Source organism: Stegostoma tigrinum, chromosome 30 (genome assembly GCF_030684315.1).
Source record: "Stegostoma tigrinum isolate sSteTig4 chromosome 30, sSteTig4.hap1, whole genome shotgun sequence".
Classification (NCBI taxonomy): domain Eukaryota; kingdom Metazoa; phylum Chordata; class Chondrichthyes; order Orectolobiformes; family Stegostomatidae; genus Stegostoma; species Stegostoma tigrinum.
In genome coordinates this window covers 32,682,965-32,702,988 of record NC_081383.1, presented here as the reverse complement: position 1 = coordinate 32,702,988, position 20,024 = coordinate 32,682,965, and the positions used below count along the sequence as shown (strand labels likewise).

General features: G+C 41.9%; 1 protein-coding gene across 2 annotated transcripts in view; it reads right to left on the bottom strand.

Annotated features, from left to right (window-relative positions):
* The window catches only part of LOC125465996 (cytotoxic T-lymphocyte protein 4-like), a 96,194-nt gene that overhangs the window by 37,583 nt on the left and 38,587 nt on the right, over positions 1-20,024 (bottom strand). The window lies entirely within an intron of this gene.

Sequence of the window (20,024 nt, the reverse complement as noted above, 5' to 3'; positions counted from 1 at the left end):
GAAACGACCCTTTTCTAATGCATTTGACGTATCAGAGTTTCCTGCCACAAGGTTCTGCCGAGATATCTGGTGGTTTTCACACATACCAGGGAGGTCTTATCATCTGGTGGTTGCTATGACACAACTTTTTTTGTGAGTGTGCATGCATTTCAGACAGGATTGCAAACATCCTAATCACCTGCTTTCCAACAGAACAGTAGAATTATAGAATAGAATCCCTCCAATGTGGAAGCAGGCCCTTTGGCCCATCAAGTCCACACCCACCCTCTGAAGTGCATCCCACCCAGCTCACCCTTGCATATCCCATGGCTAATCCAGCTAGCCTAAACATCCCTGGACACCAGGGACAATTTAGCACAGCCCATCCACCTGTAAGCACATCTTTGGACTGTGGGAGGAAACCAGAGCACTAAAAACAAACCCACACGGACAACATGAAAATTCCACATCAGCCTGCAGTCACACTCAGGTCACTGGTGCTGTGAGGCAGCAATGCTAACCACTAAACACCATGCTACCCCAAAGCTTGGGTTGTGCCTGAACAGCAACTTGAACCCTGGACCCTCAGATTAAAAGCCTGATGCTCTATCAACCGATCTATCAAGATGCATTAGACCCAGCCATCATTTCAGGCTGGTCGAGGGTGCATTCAAGTATTGGTTTTTCACCAAGTAAAAGTTTAAATGGCTAATATTTAAACAACCACCATTTATGAGCCATTCAAGTTATTGCCAAATTTGAACATCATGTAGGATATGAGAACTTACAAGGATACTAAGACAATTCTAGTCTAAGCTTAGATAAAAATAGAAAGTGTTGGAAAAACTTGGCAGCTCTTGGAAGGAGAGAGAAAGAGAGTTAACATTTCCAATCTGGTATGATTCGTCTTCAGAACTCAAGCCTGAAATCAACTTTCATTAAGGTTTGTTCTAGACATGGAAATATCTGCATTGCCAGCCTTAACAATCAGGTCATTAAAGTCCAGTCACTTCAGATCGCTGTGTTTTTCTATTTTTAATCACCACTTGTCTTGCTGATGTTTAGCAAATCTCACAAAGAACTGTCCTTAGCATTGTTGCACATCCAAACTCAAAATGCTAAGCTCTGTTCAAACATAATACTTATGAAATATCCACAGATTAGTGGGAACTTGGTTTTAAGCTTATGGGACTATTTTCCTTAGATACTAAAGAGCCTTTGACATGGTCAAGATATGCCTTTTGCTACTGTTTAACACAAGATGCAGTTGGTAACAATACTGAGACACTCATGAGGAATAGCCATCCGGAGAATTGTCAAGAGTAAAATTGACAATTGCATTGCCTGCTGGTGTTCATTAAGGAAGATGTAAGGCATTTCTGAGGCCAGCACTTCAATCAACAATCTCTCCTACCACCAATCAGGAGTACAATAACAAACAAGTTGTTGCTTTGGTGTTTGAACACGACTTAAAGATTTGCTGAGCTTTCATTTTTCGCTTGGCACTGGAGCTTCGGAGAGATACGAGGGTTCTTCTTGAGAAAACCTTTCAATTTTCAGTACATCCTATGAACACTCATTCCAGAAATTCTCAGTTCTTTAGCAAAAGAGGTTTCATTCTAGTGCACAGCAGTCTCCCTTGGTCTCGATGAGGAAAGCGAGCAACTAATTTAAACCAAAAGGACTCTGGGTGCTGTAAATCAGATATAAAAATAGAAATTGCTGGTAAAGCTCAGCAGGTCTGGCAGCATCTGTGGAGACAAATCAGAGTCGATATTTCGGGTCAAGTGACGCTTGCTCAGAACATCAAGGAAGGCATCCTGTTGCCCATCTCTGAGAGGCGACAGTACACACATAGACAAAGATACAACAAAGGCACTTAGAACCCTATAAAACCACAATTCATTTATTGAGTACTTAAACAAATAACACAGACTTTTAACTACTAGAGATATTTCAAACACTGTCTTTCACTACCCTGATTTCTGTAACTAAACCCAAATGTTATTACCCAGGAGAGTTCACAGCTGGCCAAGCTGGCCACATCCTGTTGTATGGTATTTCTTGCACAACGTTAAACATAGAATCCCTACAGTGTGGGAACAGGCCATTCAGCCCAACAAGTCCATACTGTCCCTCTGAAGGACATCCCATCCTGACCTATTCCCATGTCTAATCCAAACATCCTTGGGCACTCTAGCATGGCCAATCCACATATCCTGCACATCTTTGGAGTGTGGAAGGAAACCCAAACAGACACAGGGAGAACATGCAAACTCCACACAGACAGCCACCTAAGGCTGGAATCAAACCCAGGTCCCTGGTACTGTGAGGCAGCAGTGCTAATCACTGAGCCACTGAGCCACCATGCCACCCCCTTTGAAGTGCTGCTGAATAAAGGAATTTCTTCAGGCTCTTCATACACATCTCTGTGCTAAGTGTCTGCCTTATTTAGAATTATGGGTGCATGTGACCAATCCTAAACATTTTGTCAAAATGCATGTTCTACTTGGACGTATCTTTGCATGTGAGCAATCCCAAATATTTTGTCCAAATATATGCCTTATCTGGTAGAGACAGTGGGCCCTGATTTCTTAGCGGAATAAAAACCAAAAAAACTACTGATACTATAAATCAGGAACAAAAACAGAAGTTGGTGGAAAACCTCAACAGTGTTCTGAGAAAAGTCCACTGGGCCTGAAACATTAACTCTGATTTTTCTTCACAGATGCTGCCAGACCTGCTGAGCTTTTCTAGCAATTTCACTCTCTTTTAACTCTTAGCAGACCTGACTGACTCAGCATAATTCCACTCACATAACATCTCATTATTAGGCCTCTTATCATTCCTGTCAGTTCCTGTTATCTTCAGGGCTATGCTATTCATTTCTCATCCTTGCTCATTCTCCATATAGATAACATGGCTAGTTTTCCATTCTCCATCCTGTACACATGAAGAGTCAGCAATAAAATTTTTTAAGGGTGATTTGGCATTCCCTTGCTGTTCTCCTATTTTTGTCTCTATCTGTCTCTTCGATATTCCTTGTATTCTCTTTACCAGTATTCCCTCCTTATTGTTTTGATACAAATGGTCCCTAGGAATCATTTGCTATCATCACCTGACACTCATGGGGTGTTCCCTGGTAGATTAAGTTATCTGCTAACATGGTAGTACTTGTAAGCCTTTTTACCTCCATGGATCTCCCTAAGAATAGTCATTTAGCCATTCTGTTTCGGCTCATTGTGCCATCATCAATACGTCCATCCAGCAGCATATGAATGGGTGTATGTTCCATCAAAATTATTACAAGTTCAGCTCTATAATGTGGGTAAAATATTGTACCACCCAGAACACTGCCAATAAATGCCTTCGCATGCCATGTACCCCTGCTCTATTGGTGTGAGCATGCGCTAGGCATAGACTACCAGTCTCAACTGACCCTGTACTTCTTACAACAAGATCGCTGGTAGTGTGTAGTCTGTTGCAGCCACCTCCATGGAGAATGATTCATCTGTATTTGGAGCTTTTAGGGCATGAGCACTCACTAAACCCTGTTTCAAAGCTATTGTTGCTTATTTGTGTTCTGACGTCCATTCCCATCGGTTATTTTTCTTCAGTAACATACTTAGTGGTGCTGCCTTTGAGGCAAAACCATCAAATGGTTTCTATGATACCAATCAAACCCAAAAATGCTCCTAATCCCCTCACATCTGTGTGGTTTGGAAGTCTAGCTGCTGTTTCAATTCTGTTTGTCTATCTTTTCCTTGGTGTTAACACCACTCTGAAATAACTTTATTCCTGCCTCATTATCATCATCATAGATCACAGAATCCCTACAGTGTGGAAACAGGCCTTTGGCCAACAAGTCCACATTGACCCTCAGAGCATCCCACCCAAAAAAACAACTAATCTACATTTCGTTGAACACTATGGGCAATTTAGCATGGCCAATCCACCTAACGTGCGCACCTTTGGACTGTGCGGACATGAGGGGAATGCGTAAACGCCACACAGACAGTCGGCCAAGGGTGGAATTGAATCCAGGTCCCTGGTGCTCTGAGGCAGCAGTGCTAACCACTGAGTCACTGTGCCAGCCTTTTTCAGAGCCTTTTTCAAATTCACTTTTAACCCAAGCTTCTTTAACAGTTACAACAATTCACTCAGGAACTGGTAATGGTCCTGTTTGGTTCCTGTTTGCAGAAGCAAATCATCAACATTTTGTATTGGGCAGTCTGGCCTAGAAAAGACCTGCAACCTGTTGCTTAACTATTACTGAAATATTGATGGGGACTTGTGAAATCCCCATAGCAAAGCTGTCAATGTATACTGTTGTCCCTTAAAGGTAAATGCAAATTTATACTGACATTCCTTGGACAAAAGAGATGGACCAAAATCCACTACTTATATGCAGCACCATAAACCACTGCACAGAGGTTTCAGGGCTAGCAGCCATTGTAGATGCTATTAAGGGTGAAACCTCATTTAGTTCTCAATAATCAATAGTCACTTACCAACCCCTATCCAGTTTCAATACTGGCCAAATAGGCAAAGTGTTCGCAGAGGCAACTCACCTTAACACCCCTTGTGCTACCAGAATTTGCACTAACTTTTCCCTATCACCTTCAACCTGCTTGGGGAATCCATATTACTTTTTGGGCTTTGGTCCTTGCATACACATCTCTCCTTACCTCCGCCCACAATCACTTTATGTTTGGCAAACACTTCCTGGTTTTGTCCAATGATTCTTTGTACTATCAGGTCCTCACTCGTGTGAGTAGGACTGATCCACATTTTTCCCACTGTACACCCTCACTCCTAATATTGTCCTGCAGGGATATCAGCAAACAACTGCTCCTCATCTATTCTTGGCATTTGCCACAGCATACAGCACACTGGATCGAAGCACAGTCTTGCTCTAGCCGTGTAATCACTTCCCAGGATAAGCTTTTGATTTGCTGGGAATTTTATTAATACTATCAGATGCATCATCTCTATCTCTTCTAGTTGTATATTTAAAGGACTAGTTGCTTGTCCTACTTGAGAATGTCCTGCAAAAACCACTCACGGTTATTTCTGTTTTTATTTTCCAATCATCGCTATTTACAGTAGATGTGTTCAGCGTGGTAAGGGATCCTCCTGTGTTCCAAAGGAAAGTGACAGGGTAGCCTCCTACCCTACCATTCACTCAGGGTCTCCCTGTGCCACCCCATTTTGCAACACACATCCGTATTGGGGAGGCCTGTCATTGGGGGTTCGAGTACAACCCACTTGTTGCCTCACTTGGTTGCACATTGTTCTTGGGCATGGACTCCGGTCCCCAGAGGAGCGAGCGTTGGACTTGATTCTGATTTGCTCTGCCCCTCCAGGGGTTTGGAAAATCTCTGACATAGTGCCCTTCCTCCCCACAATTAATACACTTCCATGAACCCCCAGGGATCCTACCACTCCCTGCGGCCCTATGCAGGGCTCCCCATCCACATCCGCGTCCTCTTCCTAACATTTGATAGGGGGGTGGTAGTCCCCTTGAGACTGGCCCCTTTCCTTCAATTCTTCATGCTGCCTTTTGATCTCTAAGAGGCACCATTCTTCTTCCCCTAAGACTTCTACCCTCTTGTCTCCTTCTCCCAAGCTCTGACCATTTTCCTCAGCACCTACACCTTAGTGTGTGTGTGTGTGTGTGTGTGTGTGTGTGTGTGTGTGTGTGTGTGTGTGTGTGTGTGTGTGTGTGTGTGTGTGTTGTCAGAGGGGTCAAACATGTCATATGCCTTTTGGGACTCCTCTATCCCATGGAACCCACTGATTGTCAAAAGATGCAGCTACATTTTGCCAGTCTAGCCCGGGGCCATATACACTCTGCAACACTAGCCACAGTCTTGCAGCAAACATGGTTGGGTGCCCCCCTTTCCTCTACACTCATTCTAGGCTTCTACTGGGTCCCCTCTATCAGCTGCCCATAGCCGTCAGTACAGCCTCTTTTAACTCATCTAATGTTCCGCCTCCTGCATTTTGTGGCTTGGCCAAAGCTGAATGTACGGTGGGATGGGGACACATCAGTATTAGCTTTTTCTCCTCCTCATTATCTGACCCCTGTATGATTCTCTCCTTGTGGGCAGCATGGAATAGCTCCGGGGGTCTGTCCTAGACTGACAATCCCCGACACACTTGGTTACACCTCTTAGCAGTTGAATATCATAAGGGGTGGTGCTTGTAATGTCAGGTGGTTTTGGTTGCACTCCTGGCACTGCTGGCTGTTGTTTCCTAGTGATCAAGGTGGGGGTGGGGAGATGGGCATAGAGATAGTGGGCCTTTCTCCTGCCCCTCCCTCCAGAGGGAGACCTCATTGCTTGGGGACCTCCTCTCCACATCTGCCCAATTCACCCGCTACCCCTCGTCAGTCGACATCACCATCTTCCTCCCATCCCTCCTCAAAGGGTGGGGTTACAAATGGACACATTATACACCTTTGTGCAGATATCTGAGTTTCTAACTTTTCTATCTGCTTCATACACTTCGTTTGATTGCTTGAGGTCCCCTTTCGCTCCTGTGCTGCCTTATGCACTACATTCATGGCTGTTTTCCAATCGCTACACTGTAACTCTTCTGTCTGTATGTGAGCCTTTTTAGTTTGTTCTTCACTTATCTCCATTTCCGTTATCAAGTTCTTACATTGCATTTGATACTGGTTCATAAGACCATAAGACCATAAAACATAGGAGTGGAAGTAAGGCTATTTGGCCCATCAAGACCACTCCGCCATTTAAATCATGGCTGATGGGCATTTCATCTCCACTTCCCTGCACTCTCCCCGTAGCCCTTGATTCCTTCTGAGATCAAGAATTTGTCGATCTCTGCCTTGAAGGCATCCAACGTCCTGGCCTCCACTGCACTCCGTGGCAACGAATTCCACAAGCCCACCACTCTCTGGCTGAAGAAATGTCGTCTTATTTCCGTTTTAAATTTACCTCCTCTAATTTTAAGGCTGTACCCATGAGTCCTAATCTCCCCGCCTAACAGAAACAACTTCCCAGCGTCCACCCTTTCTATGCCATACATTATCTTGTAAGTTTCTATTAGATCTCCCCTCAACCTTCTAAACTCTAATGAGTACAATCCCAGGATCCTTAGCCGTTCATCATACGTTAAACCTACCATTCCAGGGATCATCCGTGTGAATCTCCGCTGGACACGCACCAGGGCTAGTATGTCCTTCCTGAGGTGTGGGGCCCAAAATTGGATGCAGTATTCTAAATGGGGCCTAACTAGAGCCTTATAAAGCCTCAGAAGCTCATCGCTGCTTTTATATTCCACTGCATATGCTTGAGGTCTAGATTGCTCAGGCTTTATAAATTCCCAACCTTCTCAGTCAGTCTCTTTATCTCCTCTTTAAACTTGACTACCTCTGTTCACAGCTTCAGCTCTCGCTGGTGCTTTTCCACTCAGTCTTCTAACATACAGCCTGTTGCTACACAGTTTTCTGCATTTTCCCAAAGTGCCTTTTTCCCATATCACCTTTTATCATACTCCAGAGAATATCCCCATGCATTCCCACTCCCAGACCGGTGCTACCAGTATAATTACAGTACTTTTAGCTATTTCCCAGCCGCATTCTGTTGGAGAAATCGTCTCCAACCAGAGACCCCAGGACCCACCATTCTCTTGAAGTGCTAACTTTCTTTGGGCTGTTTTTTTTGTCTATCTCACAATTCCACCTCCTCTTTCCTGGCACCCACTTAATCCTGGTCCTAATGTTGAGCTACTACTCTTTTAATTTCAGGCTCAGGCAGGATATTGGAGCATTCAGAGGTTACCCAGTCTGATATCGGAGTAACTTACAGTTCTTGATGACTCCCACTGGGGACACCAAAATTATGTTGTTCACCTCTGAGAGACAATAGCACAGACATAGACAAAGATACAGCAAAGACACATGGAGCTGTATAAAACCCACAATTCATTTATTGAGCACTTCAACAAATAACAGACACTTTTAACTACTAGAGATATCTAAATCACTGTCTTTCACCGCCCTGATTTCTGTAAACCCAAACATCATTACCCAGGAGAGTTGATCAGAGATAATGGGAACTGCAGATGCTGGAGAATCCAAGATAATAAAATGTGAGGCTGGATGAACACAGCAGGTCAAGCAGCATCTCAGGAGCACAAAAGCTGACGTTTCGGGGCTAGACCCTTCATCAGAGCTTTTGTGCTCCTGAGATGCTGCTTGGCCTGCTGTGTTCATCCAGCTACACACTTTGTTACCCAGGAGAGTTTGCAGCTGGCCACCCCTTTGACATCTTCACCACTCCTCCTGACTTATGATACTTCTTGCACAATGTTAATCTTCGAAGAGTTGGGGAACAAAATGATTTCTTCGGGCTTTTTATGCACAAGTCTCTGTGCCAAGTGTCTGCCTTGTTTGGAATTATGTGTACATGTGACCAATCCTGAATGTTTTGACTAAATGCATTTTATATTCGAATTTATCCATGCATGCAATCAATCCCAAATGTTTTGTCCAAATATATGCTTTCTCTGGTAGAGACGGCGGCTCCTGATTTCTTGCAGTTTTAACTCTTAGCAGACCCGACAGACCAGCGTAATTCCATTCACATAACAGCCTGTTATGTGTTCCGGTCAGTTCCTGTTATCTTCAGCCTCATCCAACAGTTCTCAGGAAGGATCATTGGACCTGAACTCTGATTTCTCTCCATCGATGCTGCCAGACCTGCTGAGCTTTTCCAGCAATTCCTGTAGCCTGTCTGAGCAGCATCAGATGTTGCAGGAGACAGGAACAGAGAGAGCAAGGTGGGCACCTCCCTAAATGTGAGTATAGGGCATCCTTTCACCTTTGACAACTTCATTAGGATCTTCCATGCCATACCCAGGAAGATGTACTCTCACTGCCTCAGCCCCTGATCCATCCTGAAACCTGCTTCTGTCCATCAGCCAATGTAAACCTCTGGGACAAGTGGAACTAAAATCCGGATCTTCCGGCTCAGAGACAGGGCACTACCACTGAATCACAATGAATGTATGGTGACTACATACACTGCTCCTTGAAAATTGATTCCAATCAGTGCTTGAGTGCTACCTACAGGTATCTAATTTCACAAGTCCTGGCAAATTTAAATCATGCTAATGATTTGTTGCTTTAAAATTGACAAGTTTATGCCAGACTTTCAAACAGATGTGTTTTGTGAGCACACCACCCACTTAGTGTTCATTTATAAATATTCATCAATATAATCCCCTATATAGTCATTGATACTCCATGGTATGGACTCGGCAGCAAACAGCAACAATATTCTCCTGACCAAGATTCTTAAAATCTTAAGAAGAGGTTTAAATTCAAAACAAAATATAGTGGAAGCTCACAACAGGGAAGAATATCGTTGTTAATGAAGTAACCCACTTAAAATATTAGTGATTTTTTTTCAGGTAGACAGCACAGATTTAGTGAAAGAACGGTTACCATTTCCATGATGTCCTGTCACATTTCAGAGAAAAGCGTCAAAACACGCCTCAGAAATTAATGTTTGAAGTGCCATCATCAATGTAAAGAAAGCAAACACGGTAATTCAGTTGCGTGTAACAAGGTCTCACAAGGAGATGGGTGAGCAGACCATGTTTTTCTGGTGACACTGGTTATTGGAGATCAGTCTAGAATTAGAGTACCCTCTGTTCTCTAATAGAAATAGTGTCTGGGGATCTGAGCATCTGATGAAACAGATGGTTTGTTAACCATGGCCTGGAGGTATTATCACTGGACGTTGACACAAATAATGTCCTAGGGACCCAGGTTTGAATCCTGCCAAGGCAGAGGGTGTGATTTGAACTCAATAAATATCTGGAATGAAGAGTCTGATGATGACCATGAATCCATCATCAACTGTCGGAAAAACACATCTGATTCACCAATAGCGCAATGTGGAGCTGGAGAGCACAGCAGACCAGGCAGCATCAGAGGTGCAGGAAAGTTGATGTTTCGGGAGGGCATGTTTCAGCATCTCTGATTCCAGCATCGGCAGTTCTTACTGTCTCTGGTTCACTAATACTAATATGGTTTAGAAGGGGTGGATGCTAGGAAGTTGTTTCTGTTAGGCGGGGAGACTAGGACCCGTGGGCACAGTCTTAGAATTAGAGGGGGTAAATTTAAAACTGAAATGAGATGACATTTCTTCAGCCAGAGAGTGGTGGGCTTGTGGAATTCATTGCCGCAGAGTGCAGTGGAGGCCAGGACGTTGGATGCCTTCAAGGCAGAGATCGATAAATTCTTGATCTCAGAAGGAATCAAGGGCTATGGGGAGAGTGCAGGGAAGTGGAGTTGAAATGCCCCATCAACCATGTTTTAAATGGCGGAGTGGACTTGATGGGTCGAATGGCCTTACTTCCACTCCTATGTCTTATGTCTTATACCCCTGTAGGGAAGGCATCTGCCATTGCCTTACCTGGTCTGGCTTTACACATGACTCCAAACCCACAGCTATGTGGTTGCCTCTGGACAATTAGGGATGGGCAATAAATGCTGCCTAGCGAGTGATGCCCTCAACTTGTGAATGAGTAAAAAAAAGCTCACCTGAGGAGCAGCACTTTCTTCAATTTGAGCACCACTCCCGAGTGCCGCATTAGTAAAGTTGGTCTGAAGCCATAACTTCTTGATTAAGAAATTAATATTAATAAATACGCCAAGTTGAGTTTTGCCATATAATTTGGAATGAAAGTACAGAATAAGGGGATATCAACAGAAAATTAACAATTTACAAGTAAGATGAGAAATTTAAAAAATACATTCACACAGAGTGAGAGCAATGTGTTAAAGCAGTTAGTACTGTGAAAATTAAGTGTGAAGATTTAATTACATAAATGTCTGATTAGAAATGTCATAAGACAACCACTCCAATGATTCCAAGAATCTATCCAATAAATAGTAGGAAGAGGCTGGGATGGATGACCACTAGGTACAACAGGTGAGATTTCACAAAGGAAAAGGTTAGAATTTGCCTCTGAAAGTGGTATAGATGGTCAACAGTCTGAAATCATTCTAAAATATTTGAGATAATCTTTGATGTCTTTGTTTACAACTACAATGCACGTTTAAAATACAGCTTGATGTTAAGCAGAAAAATCCCTATCAAGAAACCAGTTTAACTTATTTGATAAAGGCAAGTGATTGGGGGTCATGCCAAAAAAATAGCAAGCAGGGGAAGGGCAAATGCAGAAAGTGCTAGAGAAACTCAGCAGTCTAGCCACACCAGTGGAGAGAGAAACAGAGTTAGCATTTCAAGTGCTCTCTGACTCTTCAGGACTCGGTTGCACTTCTGAAGAAAGGTCATTACTGGACCCAAAGCGTTAGTTCTATTGCTCTCTCTGCAGATACTGCCAGATCCAAAGAATTTCTGTAACACTTTCTGTTCTTGCTTCCAATTTCCAGCACCCACTGTATTTTGGTCTTATTTTAATGATAAAATCATATAATTAAAATGTCTACTTTAAATTGGGACATAGCAGATTAAGTCTGCCCAATGCAGGAAAAGAAGCCACTAAGATTTGCTTCACAATTAGGAAGGATAGACAATATAAAATTAACACTTCAGGATTAAGAACTAAAGAGCTGAGAGACGCTAAGAGGACATGGACCACAGGAGAATACAATTCAGAGGCCAAATGCTCAAACCAGCCCACCCCCGACCACATGCCAAAACCAACCAACTTTACAAGCTTCAAAATCTCTCCTCCCCCGACCACATGCCAAAACTGGCCCAGCTAGTGCCTGCCTCCCTAGCCATTCCTCCCACCTCAAGCCCCACCCCTATCCCCTACCCACTAAACTCATTTCCCCCTCTGACCTGTCTGTCCTCCCTGGACTGACATATTCTCAGCGAGCAAACTCAAATCCAGAACCTCAACCTGAGCTACAAATCTTCACAAAACTCGCTGACATATTCCCCCTTACTCCCCACCTACATTCACCTTCACTAGCTCTAACCCCGCCTCTTTGACCTATCTGTCTCCTCTCACCCTATCTCCTCCTTTATCCATCTTCTATCCACCTCACCTGTCTCCATATTTATTTCAGAATCCCCTTCCCCTCCCCCATTTCTGAAGAAGGGTCCCAACCCGAAATGTCAAGCTTTCCTGCTCCTCTGTTGCTGCTTGGCCTGCTGTGTTCATCCAGCTTCACATCGTGTTATCTCAGAGGCAGATAAAACTTCTGTAGTCATCAACTAGAATTCATGTCATTTGGAGAGAAGCTAAAAAAACCATAGATAATATTGTGAGCAACTGCAGAGAAAAGTGTACATTATATAATTTTTCTCAGATTGGTAGCTAGCAATCAAAATTATTGTCTTAAAATCAAAATGCGATGGATGCTAGACATTTGAAATAGAAACAAAAAATTCTGAAGAACTCAGCCAGTCTGGCAGCACCCATGGAGAGAGAAACAGTAGAATGGTTTGAGTCCAGAATGGCTCTTTTTCCAAATTATAAGTTACAAGAAGTGGCTTTTGAGCTGTGGGAGCAGAGGAGCAAATAAAACAGATTGAGAGAGTATCCAGAACTAAAGTCAGAGGTGAAGGTGGGATGAAAATGTAAAATGGGCGTAGGTCTTAGCATCCCTATAGTTTGGAAAGAGGGCACTCAGCCTATTGAGTCCACATTAACCCTCCAAAGAGCATCTCACCAAGACCCACCTTACTACCCTAACCAATGGCTAATCCACCTAATCTGCCCATCTTTGGCCAGCGGGAAGAAACCAGAGCACGCCCACAAAGAGATGAGGAGAATGTGTTAACCCCATACAGACAGTCACCCGAGGCTGGAATTGAACCCAGGACCCCGTACTGTGAAGCAGCAGTCCACTGAGACACCGTATAAGTGGGAAGGTGAGAAAAATGAGAAATGAGGTCTCAGTTTGCTAAGATCAAAGTCAACAAAACATAGTTTTGGAGGACCAAGGAGGGGGTGGGGTCAGTGATGAAAGAAAAATGGAGGTCAGCGTTTATGCTCTAAAGTTGTGGAATTCAATCTTGAGTCCTACAGTCTGCAAGGTGCCTAAGCAGAATATGAGATGTTGTACCCCCAACTTGCAATGTGCTGCATTGGAACACGGTAACAGGTCCAGGATTGTTTGCATGGATGCAAGGTAGTTTATTGAAATGGAAAGCAATTGGAAGGTTGAGATCATCCCAAAGGACAGAGCAGAGGTGTTCCACAAACTGGTCACCCTAACTGTGTTTGGACTCCCCAGTGTAGCAGAGACTACAAGGTGGCAGTGTTCAAATAGATGGGATTGTATTTTTATTGTGTATTTCAAAATCTTTCAAATCGTGTTACATATTAATAGCTTGGTTTATTCAATTTCATGTTAACTTCCTTTATGTCATAAGCTTCTGTTTATTGATAAAACCAAATCTGCAGCATTGCTTGGTTGTGTTTCTGTGAAAACAAATTATAATCTATAAAGTCAGACTTCAGTCTGAGCTCTGATTGTTCAATAGTAACGTCAGCTGGAATCATAACATAATTGCTAGAACATCCAATCATAACAAATCATGTGGTAAGTGTAGCATTGTCTATATGCAAGGAAATGCCCAGATTTCAGTCAATTTTACAAGGTGTTTGGTAGAAGTTTGTAAGATTGTGAATGACATGGATAGAGCGGAAAGTATGTGGCTTTTTCCCAGGGTGGAGGGGTCAGTTACTAGGAGACACAGGGAAGGGAGGGGTTTTGTTTAAAAGACATGTCCAAGGCATGTTTTTCACACAAAGGGTGGTAAGTGCCTGGAACATGCTGCCAGTGGAGGCGGTAGAAGCAGACACAGTAGCAACATTCCAGAAGCACCTGGATGAGTACACGAATAGGAAGGGCATAGAGAGATACAGATCCTATAAATGAAGACAGTTTTAGTCTGGAAGGGTAAAATGTGTTAGCATAGGCTTGGAGGGCTGAAGAGCCTCTTCCTGTGCTGTATTATCTTTTGTTCCTCTTTGTTCTTTGTAGAAAAGGCCATTGGCAGAGGCAGTGTACAACAATGCAGATGTAACTGCAAAGAACCATGTAGCAACCCATACAGATTGTGCGCAAACTACAATGAAAATGATATGGGGTCCCAACAGAGGGGATACAGGAAATGATCAACAACCAGAATCTGACAATGAACACAATGAGCCAAAGACAAGCAAAAATATGTTTCATCGATTGAACACTATCCATCTTGTGAGAACCACCAGCATCACAGCAACAATTCAAATCAACTGTCCTCAGAAATCTGGTGGCTATTTGTACTGACTCTGACTGCGGCAGGGAAAAGTGCCAATATACTGTCTCCATAATTCTAAAGTGCATGTACCCAAATACATTGGAAAGCATGATGCAACATGTATGTAAAATATTCTACGTGTCACCCTTTCCAGGCGCGTGACTAACAGTGCTGAACATAAGTACTACATAATCAATCCACTTAGATGTCACAGATGATTCATGTTATAGTCACAGTATATGGACCACAAATCAAGATCGAAAAGTTTACCTTTCACTTCAAATTAAATCATGACTTAAAATGACAACATTCAGAATGTTTTGATAATTTCAAGCGAGTTACAATAACGTATTTGAAGGGGAGCTCATTGACCCACTTGTAAGTGGACTTAAAAAACAGATTGAGGGTCATGTTAAACAATTTGGAATGAAATGGAATCACTGAAAGAGCACAGGAGCACACAGGCTGATATATGTACATAACCTCGATCATAAAGAAGAATGATGTGGAGGTGTTGGTGTTGGACTGGGGTGGACAAAGTCAGAAGTCTGCTGACACCAGATCATAGTCCAACCAGCTTATTTGAAACACAAGGTTTCAAATAAAGCTGTTGGACAATAATCTGATGTCATGTGGCTTCTGATAAAGAAGAATGGATCTTTGAGAACATGTTTTGATCTGCAGTACCTAAATGCAACTTTGAACCAGTGACTCTTAACTAATCTACTTCAGAAAATCTAAACAAAGATGTGCAGGTCCAAAATTTTTCTCAAAGCTTGAAAACAAACACAGTTGTTGTTCTTGTAGAGGGGTCCCTAGTTCTGCATCCCAGTTATACAATACTGTTTTCAATTATTTCCCTTTAAGCTGCATGCTAGCTGGGATTTCCTTTAAGGTCGTATGGACCACATTATACCCAGTGCTCGAGGGTTTACCTGTGTCACCGATTACACTTCTGTGGAATGAAGGGTGAAGTAAGAACATGAACATAATCTGCATTTATTGATGCCAGCACTATGCAATAATAGAAATGTCACATTAACGTGTCACAGACCAACATTGTCAGTTCTGTTTTATTTCAGTGTGGACAAATATCCTGATCCAAATTAAACTGATTAATTGAAACACGTGCATACTACTCAAGACAAAGGTGTCTAAATCTATTTAATCTTGAAACTACATATTCCCAAATTTGCTCTAAAGTCTTCATTACTAAGGGGACAACTAAGAATGGACATGAGATAACAAGGTGTAGAGTTGGATGAACACAGCAGGCCAAGCAGCACCAGAGGAGCAGGAAAGCTGACGTTTCAGGTCTGGACCTTTCTTCAGAAAAGGCTTTGCTTATAGCATGAGGACCACTATTGCCTCTTTGAAATATTGAAACAGTCACTATCAGAAGCATCAAACTTGCAATTTTATGTCTCCAGGAAGATAACTACCCTGAATATAGAAGCTTCACAGAAAATACTGGGAGCTATAAAAAGGCAATCCCATTGCAGTTACTTTAAAAGTTTCATCCATAGTGCAATCCAACAAGTCAAAAATTGAGTGGGAAACAATGATTTGTGTTTTGGGAGTGATGTGCCTTAGAACATAGAACACTACAGCACAGTACAGGCCTTTCGTCCCTCGATGTTGCGCCGACATGTGAAACTAAACTGAAGCCCATCTAACCTACACTATTCCATTGTCATCCATATGTTCATCCGATGACCATTTAAATGCCCTTAAAGTTGGTGAGTCTACTACTGTTGCAGGCAGGGCATTCCATGCCCTTATTACTCTCTGAGTAAGGAACCTACCTCTGACTTCCGTCCTATATCTATGACCCCTCAGTTTAAAGCTATGTCACCTCGTGCTAGCCATCACCATCGAAGGAAAAAGGCTCTCACTGTCCACCCTATCTAATCCTCTGACCATCTTGTATGTCTTTATTAAGTCACCTCTTAACCTTCTTCTCTCTAACAAAAACAGCCTCAAGTCCCTCAGCCTCTCCTCATAAGACCTTCCCTCCATACCAGGCAGCATCCTGACATATCTCCTCTGCACCCTTACCAATGCTTCCACATCCTTCCTATAATGCAGTGACCAGAACTGTACACAATACTCTCATACTTAACTATTCATCTAAAGATTTGTGGTAGAGACCAACCACAAACCATTGAAGATGGTTTGGCTGAAACCACTGACCTTTGTACTGTCAAGGCTGAAGGGTCTCCTGTTAAAGATCCAAATTTATGACTGTGAAGTTCGGTCCAAGTCAGGTAACCTGACAATTACATCAGTTACACTTAGCAGACTGTCCAACTTGGCAAAGCAGAATGTACATCCTTGGTTCTGCAAGTTGATTTCAGTATCATCAAATTTGAAGATGTTCTCCAAATTAGCCTGCAACATTTTGTACAATGCAAATCCCACCAGGTGTAAAAAAAAAGCAAAACATTCTACGTGAAGGAAACTACCGATAACATCAGTGAAATCTGGCAGCACCAACTCAATGTGCCCATGAACATGTATGACCATATTAACATTTCTGACACAATCTAGCCATCTCCCAGGGAGTCATTTTTAAAGAATGGCAGTTCGTAATATCAGAATCTTTGCAACAAGATATTCTTCAACTACATCATCACTCACACATGGGTGTACATCTCACAGGAAACATTACTTCAGCCATGTCTCAGCAATAACAATTAACTTCTTGTTTAAACCAAGAGACATATCAAAACTGTATACCAAGTGTGAAATAAGCTTATTGATTTATATAAAATATCATTTAAATTTAGGTTTTGAATTTTGAATCAGTCATATATGGGTTTTCTATCAAACTAAAGTGAATAAATAGCTTGTAAGTATTTTTATAACCATGCTGATTGCTTTTTAGAATGGTTTATGAGGGCTACTTTGGCAGCTTAATAGTTCTTGTTCTCTTTAGAATTTTACAACCTAGCAAGGCAGACAGTTACCACAAGATTTTGTTGGAAAATCCTGGTTGGAAAACTTTTTTTCAAGCTTAAGGGAAATACCCATAACTAAGAGGGAGAAATTTTCATTTCAGTTTTAACTTAATTGGGGCAATTCTGTGGAGTCCATGGATAGAGATGTTTATAAGGAGCCTTGCTCATGAGAAAGGGAGAACATAATAAAACTAGATTAACTCTCAATAAGGTATTAGTGATAGTTCAAAAGTAGATTTGCTGGGATAACGCCCTGAAGAAGTTACTTGAGGCTGGGTACAAATAAGGTCTGATGTAAGATAGCACCAAGAAGAAGCTATCAGAATTTCCTGTCTAGGAGTTAAAGTCACAGTTGTTTGAAGTCTATCCAGGTGTTATAGAAAGGGCTTTCAGTGTGAGTAATATACAGGCATTGCTTTTGGGTACTGTACAAGGGCTTTATTTTAGTTTTGTAAAGGAATGATTTGAGATTAATAGAATTATACTTTCATTATGTGTTTTTTTTCCCTTTATTCATTAATGGGATGGGGGCATCACTGGCCAGGCAGCATTTATTGCCCAGAGGGCAGTTAAGAGCCAACGACATTGATGTGGATCTGGAGTCACATGTAGGCCAGACCAGGTAAAGATGGCAATTGCCTTCCCTAAAGGACATTAGTGAACCAGATGGATTTTTCCAACAATCAGTAATGGATTCATAGTCATCATTAGATCCCATTTCCAGATATTTTTATTGAATTCAAATTTCACTATCTGTCGTGGTGGGATTCAAACCCAGGTCCCCAGAATATTATCTGGGTTTTTGGATTAACAGTCCAACAATAACACCACTAAGCCATCGCCTCCCCATAATATGGTTAGACATCTTAGAATTCACATTATAAGTAAATAGTATGAGTTTATTATAATCTTCATTTCTTTTGCTAATAAACATTCATTGAAACAAAATCTGCAACTTTGCATTTAGTGCATTATGTTTCAGTGAAAGACCACCTTGTTAAAACCCAAACCAAGTATGATCTTCTGATAGACTGAACTGTCCAGTAAAAACATCAGCTGGGATCATATACATGTCAGTGTGAAGAGGACATGAGGACAGCACCCTTCACTGTCCAAAATCATACCAAACCTTCTTTATGTTCATGGAAATGATTACATGATCATTGGCTATTTTCACAAGTTCCTCAACATAGGTCATTTTGAGAGGTGATGACCTAATGGTATTATCAGTGGACTGTAAATCCAGAGACCCGGATAATGTCCTGGGGATAACAAAGTGTAGAGCTGGATGAACACAGCAGACCAAGCAGCATCTTAGGAGCACAGAAGCTGATGTTTCAGTCCTAGACCCTTCATCTGATGTTCATCCAGCTGTCTCGGATTCTCCAGCATCTGCAGTTCCCATTATCCCTCATGTTCTGGGGACCTGGGTTTGAATCCTGCCACAGTAGAGGTTGGAATTTGCATTCAATAAAACAAAAATCTGGAATTAAAAGTTGAATGGTGACCATGATTCCATCTTTTAGGGAAGGAACCTACCATCCTTGCCTAGTCTGGCCTACATGTGATGATGTGGTTGGCACTTAACTGCCATCTAGACATTCAGAATGGGCACTAAATGCTGACCTCATCCCATGAACAAATAAAGAAAAAAAATTGCAGAATGCCTCAAGCACAACTGTCCAGCATGCTTTCAGCCATATGTTAAATTTATTTGATCCCCCAAGAGATCATTCCAGGCAATAGTCTACAACTTGTTTGTAAGCTATTCCCAAATATATGTGAAAAATGGAGTATTGATCACAATATTACTTCTCCACATTATCCCATGTCCAATGATTTAGCTAAATATCTAATTCACACAGTCAAAGATCTAATTCTCAAAGGTAAACAGACCAGATAATATCAACATTGCTATGCTACGACTGAAAGTAACACATCTGAATGAAAACATTAATTCACCAATGGAGCCTGAGTCTGGCAGACCAGAATGTATCAGTTTATTGACTCATGTCTTAAGTACTCTTTTCAAAACTCAAGAGCAGCTTGTAAATCTGCAAAAGTAGATGATCATCGTATTTGATAAAAATGCAAGTACCAAATTTCTGAAATCAGGGCAATAGAGTTGTATTCAGGATCTCACAGAGGATCCATGTCAATCAGCTGAGATGACCAATGTGCTCAGAAGTGAGTACCTATGAGGTCCATGCAAGCTATGGCACAATGGTGAGTTGGAACTGAGGAAAAATAGATGTGTTCCAGTTTCTCAACTGCCTCCCAATCCTGTTGCTTGGCTTACAAGATCCCAAGCACAAACACAAATGATGTAACATCACTGATGATGGTAAGCAATCTGTGGTCACCTCCATACAGAGTCACTATCATGAGATATGAATATATCAGCAAATTACCCATAATTTACAAAATCTGATAGACTCATGTGTTATTGTAAATAATTCAACTTTTTTGTGAAGGAGGAGGATGTTGTATTAAGATGTTATTGGGATAACATCCCGTTGATTTACATTCTCTGTAAATTAATGCTTTTTGTATGCTTACACAGAGGTATGCAGATGCTGCCTTAAAACTTCCTGCCTGAATAGAATTAGGTATAAAACTTTGTAAATCCTTATCTTCCTACACAAAGGTAGAATGACACTGCCTTAAGCTTCCTGCTTGAATAGAATTAGGTATAAACTTTGCAAGTCTTTATCTTCCTGCACAGAGGTATGTAGAAACTATCTCAAATAAGATTAGGTGGGCAGCATTTGTGAAGGTGTGACACTTCTGAGACCCTGTCAAGAACGTAACTTCTGTTTCT